At 44.7% G+C, this 10,199-nt stretch overlaps 1 long non-coding RNA gene across 1 annotated transcript; it reads right to left on the bottom strand.

Annotated features, from left to right (window-relative positions):
* Positions 1–291: 291 nt before the first annotated feature.
* LOC132538328 (uncharacterized) lies at positions 292–5,852 on the bottom strand. The gene is made up of 3 exons (XR_009549725.1): positions 5,450–5,852; positions 4,232–4,484; positions 292–519 (listed from the first exon to the last, which is right to left on the bottom strand). It is a non-coding gene; the product is annotated as an uncharacterized LOC132538328 (long non-coding RNA).
* Positions 5,853–10,199: the final 4,347 nt, after the last annotated feature.

Below are 10,199 nucleotides of genomic sequence, written 5' to 3'. Positions count from 1 at the left end.
AGAGTCCCTGGGTGGGTTCTCTTTTCTACAGCTGGAGAGGACATTCCAACATATAAACTGCATTTTTACCTTGTGCCCTCTGGGCCTCAGAGGCAAAACAGGGTACACATATTTAGGCTCTGTTAGACAGATTCACTATCCCTTTCTCTTTTTAAATATTTGTATTAGTGATTTAATAATGATTAACAAAATTATAAGATAACAGGGGTATAATTTCACACAGTTCTCACCAACAGAGTTCCATATCCCATCCCCTCCACTGGAAGCTTCCCTATTCTTTATCCCTCTGGGAGTATGGACCAAAATTCTTTATGGGGTGCAGAAGGTTGGAGTTCTGGCTTCTGTAATTGCTTCTCTGCTGAACATGGATGTTGACAGGTGGATCCTTACCCCCAAGCCTGTTTGTTTCTTTCCCTAGTAGGGCAGGGCTCTGGAGAGGTGGGGTTTCAGGACATGTTGGTGAGGTCGTCTGCCTGGGGAAGTCAGGATGGTGTCATAGCAGCACCTGCAACTTGGTGGCTGAAAAGCATTAAGATATAAAGCAAGTTGTTTAGTAAACAGGAATCCAAAGGTAGGATTATAGCAAATGAAGGTAGGGGTCTTTATGTACCATCCTTTCTGCCCCCCACCCACCCACCTTGAGCTGGGGTACTTCGCACATGCTCAGTGTCACTCCTCTAGACCAATTGTTCCTTCAGCTAATGACAGAGAGAGGGACAGACACCAAGCACCAGAGCTCCTCTAATGTCACAGGACTTCTCACGTGGTGCTGAGTCTGACCTTGAGTCAGGCACCTGGCAAAGCACTCTACCTGGTGAGCCTCCCAGATTTTTTTTTAGTCTGATTTTTCTCCCTAAGAATAAGAATCAAGGCAACTCTAAAAGCATGTACATAGTAAACCTTTAGCAGAAAATGTCAGTGCCCCACTAGACTCCCTTGCTCCCCAATTTTTTTTTTTGTAGCAATTTCTGCTTTCTCTTGGTTAGATTTTGGTTTAGTGGACTCTTTCTGTGACCCCAGTGAAAGTGTCTCCTGTCTGGGACTTTATACCTCCAAACCCATGGAATCCACAGTCGTGGCAACAGGAAATGCAATCTCCCCCTCCCCCCCGACAGTAGGTCTCTGGGAATGATGTTGAGCAGGGACTCTTCACTCCACTGACCACCCTCTCCTTGAGGAAAATTTTACACTTCAGGTTCCTGTCCTTTAGTCAGGGACAACTCTTTTATTTTCCTTCTGGGTCCCCCTGCAGGGTCAGTTTAAAACTGCCTTCTGGGGAGTCAGGCACTAGCACAGCAGGTTAAGTGCTAAGGATCCCGGTTCAAGCCCCCGGCTCCCCACCTGCAGGGGAATCACTTCACAGGTGGTGAAGTAGGTCTGCAGGTGTCTGTCTTTCCTCCCCTCTGTCTTCCCCTCTTCTCTCCATTTCTCTCTGTCCTATCTAACAACGACGACATCAATAACAACAGCAATAGCTACAACAATGATAAAAAGGGCAACATAAGGGAAAATAAATAAATAAAATATAAAATAAAACTGCTTTCTGGGAAACTTTCCTGAGACCTCATCCTTGATCAGATTTCTTCCCTGTTCTCACTCACCTCCCTGGATGGTTAGCCCTGGGTGCTTCCTTGATCAATTACTTGCACCCAGCCCCTGACTGATGGAAGTTACAATGCCTGGGCTGGGCCAAGGACTCTGATTTTGAATGTATGATAATATCTGAAGCAGTATGGAAGGAGGAAGTGTGAGCTGTGATACAGAACCTCTGAGCGAAAACCAAATATTCTGCTATTCTTTTCACCTTGCTGGAAACTGACAAGCTGGGCCCTGATCTTACCATGTGTCTGGTGGGAAAGAAGCTTTGACTTTGAGTAGTACAGCAGGAAAAAAAAAACACTTGTGAAATTCACAGAGAGCATTTATTTACATGGAAATATCAAAGCCAGTGACATTCTTGGTGGCTGGTATCTTAGACAGTAAAATACACTAGCTCTTTCTGACCATTGTATGCAATCCTCTCATCCTTATGTCCATCCCATATTGAGACATGCCTCTGATTTAAATATACATATATTCTATTTGATAGGACAGAAATTAAGAGGGATGGGGATAGAGAAGGAGAGAGAAAGAAACACCTAAAGGGGGCCAGGTAGTGGCATACCTGTTTGAGCGTACATGTTACAATGTGCAACTAAATGGATGCAAGCCCCCAGGCCCCACCTGTGGGAGGAAAGCTTTACAAGTGGTGAAAGCAGTGCTCTCTGCCTTCCTCCCTCTCAATTTCTGGCTCTCTAGCTAATAAATAAAGATAATTTAAAGAGAGAGAGAAAGAGAGAGACCTATAGAACTGCTTCATTGCTCATGAAACAGCCCCCCTGCAGTTGGGCACCATATGCCAGTCCCTGTTCAGGCACCAGATGCCGGGCTAGCTTTGCGGGCAGGAGACAGACGACCAGGGACTCATGGCTGAGCTGGGATTGCAGTTCAGTCTTTCTTGATAAGCAGGAATGAAGTGCAGTCAATCTAATCTCTCTTCATTAGAAAATCCTGTCCTTTATATCTCCTGAGGTGGAAGTGTCAGATCAGAAGAGGAGATACGTAGGATGGGGGTTGGGGAGAAGGAAAAAGCATGTGTATCAAGCTTGCATCTAACCAGTGGGGATTAAACCAATGCCCTGTAGGCAGGGCGGGTCTCAGGTAAAGCAGTGATTATGTAAATAGACCACAGCATTAAGCAATGCAACAGAAGGGGTCTTAGAAGCAGAATTAGAAGCAGACCAACACTGCAGATGGGGGGCTGGGGGGTGGGGGTAGATTGAACTTTGGTCCATTGTGCATGGTGATGTGTGCACTCAACCAGTCACACCACTGCCGGGCCCTGTGCCTGTCCCATTTTATGGATGCGGCAACTGAAAAGTAGAAAATGATTAGCCTGTGTAAGCTGTGGAACTTGGGTTAAACTCACCCCTGTGATCTGTACTGAACTGGTCCCCCCACCCCTATGCTGCTCTGCAACTGGAGACAGGGCAGTACCTCATCTCTCCACAAAACCTCTGGGAGGTACTAGGTGTGTCATTCTGACTCGTAAATTTTGCACACGCAGAAGCTTTGGTTTGAGGACAGGAGAGTACTACCTGGCTGGTTTCCCTAGAGAAACTAAGGTAACCCCAGACTCCTTTCATCAGGCTCCAATGCAGGGATTCAGCTGATAGTAGTATCAGCTGATACTACTGATTTGGCATTTTCCTTTTTTTTTTTTAACTTTATTTATTTTCCCTTTCGTTGCCCTTGTTGTTTTATTGTTGTAGTTATTATCGTTGTTGTCATTGATGCCGTCGTTGTTGGATAGGACAGAGAGAAATGGAGAGAGGAGGGGAAGACAGAGAGGGGGAGAGAAAGACAGACACCTCCCACCTTCTGCACCCCATAAAGAATTTTGATCCATGCTCCTAGTGGGGGAAAAGTGATAGGGAAAAGATGACCAGAGGGTTCTGAATTCCAACTCCATTAGGACCCAGAGAGAGAAAAGGAAATCGAGAGGGACATTTGGATGCAGTAATACATTTATGTGTGACTTAGAAAGGAAGACGGTACCTTTAAAAAATGGGGCAAATCTATAGAAATCTAGACAGATAGTTGTAGAAATAATAGTTAAGCATATCTGCAACCTTAGGAAAACTGTTGTAGCTTGCAATGGAGGGGTTGGGGATTCAGAACTGTGGTGGTGGGAATGATGTGGAATTGCACCCCGTTGTCTTTAGTTTTATAAATCAATATTTGTAAAACAAAACAAGACAAAACAAAATGCTTTCTGAAAAGGGCCACTTCCATCCAAAAAAAGGAGACTTGCTTCTCTTATACGTTTTGTTTAAAGATGAGAGAGGCAAAGAGAGGCAGGGAAGGAGAGATTGAAATGGAGACAACACCAGATTCTTAGTCTGGCATACGTGATGCTGAGGTTTGAACTTGGGACCTTCTGCTTGAAAGTCCAGTACCTTATCCACTGTGCCATACTTGTGGCCACTTCCTTTATATGTTGAGATGTTCCACCATCTCTTCCCTAGTCCAGAGTCACTGCTGAATCACAACTACACTTAGTTTTGCTCAAAGGTTAAAGTCTGAGTCCTGAAGTGTAGTTTATTTAGGACTCTCCTCATGGCTGCACACATCTGAATTTGGTTTGATCATCTGTGGCTTTTAATTTCCAGAGACTCTGGTCTATTCTCACCTGTGGAAGGAATGTCTTTGTAAGTCTGATAGTCCTTGAAGGGTAGGCCTTGTGGTGCCTGCTACATAGTAGGCTTCTTCTATGTGGTTGTTCAATGTTCAAGAAAATCAACACATCTGAAGAGAATCAGCAGTTGACAGTTAAGAATCTAGACTCTATAGTCACATCCTGGATTCAAATCCCAGCTACGGGTGTGATCCTGGTCAGAAGGTCTGTACTTCTCAGTAGTTTGGTTTCCCCAACTGTACAAAGGCTGTGACATGAATAGAGACAGGCAATGAGAAATAGCACAGGCTCAGTCTGCAGCACCACCATGAGCAGAGCTGAACAATGCGTTGGACCCTTTCCTTCTGTATCTTTCTCTCTCTCATTAAAGGAAAAAAAAAATAGTGGGGCTAGATAGTATCATAGTTATGTGAAGAGATTCTCATGCCTCAGGCTCTGAAGTCCCAGGTTCAATCCCCTGCACTGCCATAGCCAGAAGTGATGTGTTCTGGTAAAACAAAACACAAATAAAACAGAAAAAAGAAAGGGAGACAAATATATGCATGGGAGATGAGAGAGTAGCATTGCTTCACTGTTTATCAAGTTTTCCTTCTTAAAACTGCGGACTAGGGGCTTGAACCTGGATCCTTACGCACTGTAATGTGTGTGCTCAACCTGGCGTGTCACCGTCCAGCCTCAGTATAATATATCTTACCAAAATACTGATGACAGCAATAGCTAAGCGACTGTGTGAAGTACTTGGGACAGTGACGGGCCCACCGTAGCTGTCTTCTCACCAAATTTCTTACTGGTTATCACATCAGAATGTAACTTTGGGACTGGCACAAACTCTCCTCACATGTGTTGTCCTCTCTCTGTTCTGTTCTAGAGAACATCAATTTTGTCACGACTATTAGCTTGAAGTGCTCTTCATTGTCATTCCCCACTCTAGGGTCTGAATGCTTGTCTGTGAGAGCTAAGTGCACAAACGCAGTGCCAAGACTCTTTTCTAAAATGTATTAATTTCTTTCTATTACTTGATAGGACAGAGAAAAATTGAAAGAGAGAGACACCTGCAGACTGCTGCGCCACTCGTGAACCCCCCCCCCCAGGTGCTCAATAGGGTGCACCACTACCCAGCACTCCCCACTGCCAGAATTCTTAAAAATCTCAGGATGAGAATTGAGAAAAGATACACTTGTTCTGTTCGTGAAGCAGAAGCTGACAACTTACCACGGCCTGTCAAAGCCGCCCTCTGCAGGCATCACATCTCAAACTTGCACAGCTCCCTCCTTGTCAGCCCCATCAGAACATTGTTCAGGGAATGACAGGAATATTCTGGTGGCTCAGTGTCAGACACAAGGCTTTGGCATGGAGAGACAGGCAGTTGGGATTCTCAGAAGAAAAAAAAAAAAACAAAGCTACAGTCACCACAGCAGAAGCCAGCAGTCAGCCAATGTTGCCACTCTAGATGGTTAGCTCAGACACACTGCTTTCCACAGGCTGCCCATTTCTTAATTTGTTCACTCAACAAATATTTTCTTGAGCACTGACTGTGTGCCAAGTGCCAGAGATGCAGAGATGACCCAAACAGATGTCTTGGCCTCCTTGGAGCTCACATTTTATGGATGTCAATGTCTACTTAACACTGCTGAAAGGCTGCTTGCCCAGGAGAGGTGCAGGCAAGTGACCAAAGGTCCTCTGAGATGCTGTGACATGTCCAAGGCTTTTTCATCAAGAATCACTTGACTTCTCTGGCCTTGCAGAAAAAAAGTGGCTGGAACCATCGTCCTGACCTGTAAGTCTCAATCCCGCATCTATGTGGGACTGTGCTCAAGAGTTAAAGACTCCATACCTCACAATAAGATCAATGTCTATGTGTGTATGCATGGATTCAACAGTTCATCTGGGAGCAGGGCAGTGGCACACTGAGTAAAACACACTTCACCATGAAAGGACCCAGGTTCAAGTCCCCAGCCCCCACCTGCAGGGGGAAATCTTCAGAGTGGTGAAGCGGTGCTTCAAGTCTCTCTCTCTCTTTTTTAATTCATCTCTTTCTCACTTTATTTTTCTCTGTCTCTATTGGGATAAAAAGGAAGAAGATATATTTTCTGGAGATGGTAGAGCCAATTGTGCTGGCACCAAGTTCTAGAAATAACCCCAGTGGCAAAAAGAAAGAAAAAAGGGGGGAAAAGGTGTGTGTGTGTGTGTGTGTGTGTGTGTGTGTGTGTGAACCAACCAAACAACAACAACAAAAATACCTCACCTGGGAGGGTGCCTGTGCCCGCTTGCCTGTGCCTGTATACGACCCAGGATCACTGCACTGGAAAAACTTCAGTGATGTAGTGTTTTTCTCTCTCTTTATGTCTCTTTTTTCTGTCGGGAGAAATCAGATTGGATGACATGGTAAATAGTTAATCGCATTTATATATTTTCTTCAAGTTTGGGAAATACTCTCTGCCCTGATCCAGCTTTCTAGTCCTATTCTTAATTCTGACACTGTCTTCCCAGACAATATATATACTTTTTTTTTTTTGGCCTCCAGGGTTATCGTTCGGGCTTGGTGCCTGCACTAGGAATCCATTGCTCTTGGAAGCCATTTTTCCTGTTTCTATTGCCCTTGTTGTTATAGCTGCATAGGACAGAGAGAAACTGAGAGAGGAGGGGAAGACAGAGAGGGTGGAGAGTGAGAGAAAGACACCAGCAGACCTGCTTTACCGCTTGTGAAGTAACCCCCCTGCAGGTGGGGAGTTGAGGGCTGGAACCAGGATCCTGGCACTGGTCCTTGAGCTTCTTGCCATGTACACTTAACCCACTGTGCTACCTCCCAACCATCTCCCCCCCACACAATATGTTTAGTCCACCTGTCCATTAGCTATCAAACTTCAGCGAAAATTAATAGTCATGGGCCCTTAAGAACATACCTAAAATAGAATTCCTAGCTTCTTTCCACCCCAAGACCTCTATTCCCATCTGTTCTATTCCTACTCTTTGATTCCCATTCATTAAACATTTTGTCCTGCTTCATATCTTACAGCATTTCAGCCACCAAATTGCAGATGCTACTATGGTTCCATCTGAAACTCCATAGGCAGATAACTTCACTAATGTGTCCCAGAACCTCACCTCTCCAGAGCCCTACCCCTAGGGAAAGATAAGAAACAGGCTGGGGGTATGGATCTACCTGTCATGCCCATGCCCAGCAGAGAAGCAATTACAGAAATCAGAAATCTGCCACCTTCTGCACCTCAGAAAGATCTTTGGTCCATACTTCCAGAGGGGTAAATGCTAGGTAGTAGGTGTGACTTAGAAAGAAAGAGAAGAAGGCAGGACCATAGGAAAAAATGGGCAAAGATAGATAGATAGATAGATAGATAGATAGATAGATAGATAGATAGATAGATATAGAAAGAATAGTCAACCCATGTCTGTGATCTTGGGAGAACTACTGCAGTTTCCAGTGGAGGAAATGAGGACACAGAACTCTAGTGGTGGGTAGACATCCAATTATCTTATAATTTTGTAAATCAATATGAAATCACTAATAAAAACAAATAAAAATGGAATTATGATCCAGCATACCACTCTTGGGCATTTATCCAAATGATGCAAACTTTAATTCAAAGGGATAGGTGCACCCCTATGTTCATAGCTGCATTATTCACAATAGCCAAACAGTGGAAGCAGCCTACATGCCCATTGACAGAATTCATGGGATATATATACTCTGTGGAATACTACTCTAATAAAAAATGACGATACTGGGGGCTGGGCGGTGGCTCAGCAGGTTAAGCGCACATGGCACAAAGCGTAAGGACTGTCGTAAGAATCCCAGTTCGAGCCCCTGGCTCCCCACCTGCAGGGGGTTGTTTCATGGGGGGGTGAAGCAGGTCTGCAGGTGTCTGTCTTTCTCTCCCTCTCTCAGTCTCCCCTCCTCTCTCCATTTCTCTCTGTCCTATCCAACGACAGCAATAACAACAATGATAAACAACAAGGGCAACTAGCCTCTAGGAGTAGTGGATTTGTAGTGTATGCACTGAGTCCCAGTGATAATCCCAGAGGCAAAAAAAAACAAAAACAATATTGTGTCATTTGAAACAAAATGGATAGAATTGAAGGTGACTATGCTTAGCAAATAAAATAAACCAAAACCAGAAACAAGTAGTTTCTAAGACTTTGTGAGAACTATTGATGAGGACGTAGAACTTTGGTGGGAGTGGTGTGCAGCTATACACTATAATCTCACCGTCTTGTAACCCACTATTAATGACAAGTAATTTAACTGAGGAATAGTGAGGAGGGGTGGAGAGGTTATCAAGTATCTGTAGTTTCAGATTTGCAAGATAAAAAAGTTCTACAGATCTGTCTCAGACCCATGTAAAATCTTAATACTACTGAACTGAAAATAAGAGAGCAATGAGTTAAGATGAAACGTTCAAAGAATACATATTACCATGAGCAAAGATTCAGGTTCAAGCGTCCAATCTCCACGGGGGGGGGGGGGGGTGAGGGGCACGTCACTAGCAGTGAAGCAGGTTTGTAGGTGTCTCTCTTTCTCCCTCTTCATCTCCTCTTCCCCCCTCATTTTCTCTCTGTACTATCATTAAATGCATAAATAAACCTTAAAAATAATAAAGGAAAAATGGCGCTGGGTGGTGGTGCACCTGGTTGAGCGCACACATTGCAATGTGTGAGTTCAAGGACCTGAGATCTAGTGCCAGTCCCTACCTCTGGGGTGGGAGGGGTGGAAGGCCTTGATATGTGGTGAAGAAGGTCTGCAGGAATCTCTCTCTCTCTGTCTCTGTTCTCTCCATCTCTAACATAAATATATTTATTAAAAATTTAAACAGAGGGAAAAACCATCCTATGTCACACATCTTTTTACAACAATGAAAAGTGAAGGCGTGGAAAGCCTAGTGGTCAAGGCTTGTGGCTGCTGCCTAGGCTACAGAGAAGGTTGTCTGTGTGTACAGGACGGGGCACAGAGGGGCTAGGCTCTGCTCTGCCTCCTTCCTGCCCAGACCTGGAAGTTTATATCTACCCGGTCACCACAGGCCAAGTTCTGGTGAGGTTTTATTTATTTATTTGTTGGTATGCTTCTAAACTCTGCTTCTAAGACCCCTTCTGTTTCATTGGTTTAATCCCCCCTGCTTAACACTGTATTCTATTTACATAACCACTGTTAACTAAGCACCACCCTGCCTCCAGGGCATTGGTTTAATCCTCACTTTTGCAGGCTTTTTCCTTCTCCCCACCCCCTATCCTACGTACATCCTCTTCAGAATGAGCTCAGCCAGAAGGAGAAGGATGAGTATCAGATGATCTTAGTTAGGAAGCAAGACAGGAGAGCAGGGAAGCAGCATTCATGGTTACGCAAATGACTTCCATGCCTGAGGCCCTGGGCTCTCAAGTTCAATCCTCAGCATCATCATGGACTAGAACTGAGTGGTGCCCTGGTAAAACCAAGGCAAGGAAAAGAGAAACAGGTGGCAAAGCTTGTACTGGGTGGGGTATATTGCAGTAAAGCAAAGGACTCTGGACTAGGGGGAGCTAGATGAGGGGGAGGGCTCTGGGTACTGAAGAGAGACTTGGATTGCTTGTGGAAGTATGCAAATACTTATTATCATGGGAGATAAGAAACTGTACTCATGTACCAACCACTGTCCTGTAAACGATTATTTCCCTGATAAAATGATTTGGAGGGAGTGAAGGAGAAGGGAAGGAAAGGAAAGAAGGAAGGGAGGGAGGGAGGGAGAGTGGAAAGAAGAACAGAAGGAAGGAAAGAAGGAAGGAAGGAAGGAAGGAAGGAAGGAAGGAAGGAAGGAAGGAAGGAAGGAAGGAAGGACGTGCACTGCTTCTGGTCAGGATAAGCTGACCCCTTTGAACTGATGCTTCCTTCCCAGGTCAGAAGGCCTTGCAAGACGGTTGTTGCATCATTCAAAGTCATTTTGCTCTGAAGCTTAGGAAGGGCGACAATGGAATG

Source organism: Erinaceus europaeus, chromosome 4 (assembly GCF_950295315.1).
Source record: "Erinaceus europaeus chromosome 4, mEriEur2.1, whole genome shotgun sequence".
Lineage (NCBI taxonomy): Eukaryota > Metazoa > Chordata > Mammalia > Eulipotyphla > Erinaceidae > Erinaceus > Erinaceus europaeus.
Note: the sequence above shows the minus strand (reverse complement) of the source record. Positions and strands in the feature narration are given on the sequence as shown.